This window comes from Perna viridis, chromosome 13 (assembly GCF_037379345.1).
Source record: "Perna viridis isolate PV_CMFRI_1.1 ecotype Kerala chromosome 13, ASM3737934v1, whole genome shotgun sequence".
NCBI classification, from domain to species: Eukaryota; Metazoa; Mollusca; class Bivalvia; order Mytilida; family Mytilidae; genus Perna; species Perna viridis.
Window position 1 is genome coordinate 4,741,983 of NC_142457.1, and position 1,765 is coordinate 4,743,747.

Genomic DNA, 1,765 nt, shown 5'->3' on the forward strand with positions numbered 1-1,765 from the left:
AAGAGTCTTTTAATTGTCATTAGTTATATATTCATGTAATTGTTAAGATGCCAAAATACTAACCTGATTACTATTTTGTAGGAAAGAGTAATTAAGGGAACCAAGGTTATAGCGATAATCAAAAGAATGCAATATGGGACAAAGACCAGACATGGAAAACAGACATGCACAACAAAGAACATAAAGTAACTTAAATCATACATACAAAGTAACAAAAGCAAATGTGCAACTCGGGCTCCAGTAAAAAGTGGGAGCATGAACCAGGTGCACCGGTAGGGTAAGTGTTCCCTGCTTTTCTAGAAACACCCGCCCGTGTTGTGCATAAAAAGTCATGTCCGGGGTAGACGAAAGAGGAAAGAAAAACTACGCATGACACGTTGAACAAATCAGTTTTATGGCGCAGATGGATACACGGTAGGGATCCACGAATTCAAGATGACGACCATAAAACTTCTGTAGTGATGATTTCAATCTTGTAGCAACATAACCCTGTTCCAGAAGCCTATTTGTTAGAAGTCTAGCGCGCGATACAAAAAAGTCTGCGTAGTTGTGATATGAACATTCCATACGTAGGTGCTGAAGGGATGTTGCCACAGATGAAAGGAAAGTTGACAATTCTGAATGAAAAGTTTGGTCAGTAGTTTTCCTTTACCATCGATTTCTAAGTGTAGGTCAAGATATGAGGCTGATCTCACAGTGTGTGTAGTATCCTTTATCTCAAGTTCTTTGGGGTAGATGTATCAAATCCCCGAAATTAGGATTGTTTAAAGATAATACGTCATGTATATACATGTAGCGGAAACTGAGATAAAAGGATCTAGCTAAATGGTATTCTTTCTGTCGGAACAGATCAGCTATAATGTCCAGCCTCATAAGAGTGACGGAATAGGTCAGCAAGTAGAGAAGCACAATTTGTTTCCATTGGAATGCCGACCGTTTGTTGAATAACGCGTCCACCACACTAGACAAATATATTGTCAATTAAAAATTCCAGCATTTTGTAAACATCTTCTGTATATTTGGAAAACGACTTGAAATTATTGTTCACAAAGTATGTGGAATCTCTACCAAGAACTATATATTTGTATCTAGATGTACCATCTTTTTTGAAAAAAAAACAATGCATAATGTTTTTGAGTCGGGATTTTAACTAAGTATGGGGAATAGAAGTATATAATGTTGGAAAATCATAGGTTTTAATGCTATTATATTCTGATAATAGTCTCGAACTGATTGTCTCCAAAAGATCTTTCGAATATTTCAAGATCCACACTGAATTAATACCTCTACGGGAGCAACAAGTGTTGTGGTAGGACTGCAGACTTGACAGCTGTGAGTATAGAAGTTAAAAGTTTTGAAAGAAGTTTGGTGGTACATTTTTCAGATCCAGCTTTATAACGTTGTTTGTATGGATTCTTGTGGAGTTAAGGAATCCAGTGCATAGACGGTAAATCACAATCATCGTCCTTGGTAGAGAGACCAAAAGAGGATAGCACAGATTTATGGTTTTCCACTATCTCTTTGTGGAGTGTGGTTGCAGTATAGGTCTTATCACTGCTATTTTTTTCTACGTCTACCTCTGATAATAAACATTGGATGTAAAACATTTTGCAGACAAAAACAATGTTGTTTTGGGACTTGTCTGCTGGCATGACAACATATTTGTCATGTATAGTAGACAATGTTTTTGCTACTTCGGAGTCCTTGAAAAATGATGTAGGATTGGCACTCATTGACCTACGCAAAACTTTCATTTGTTTCAAAA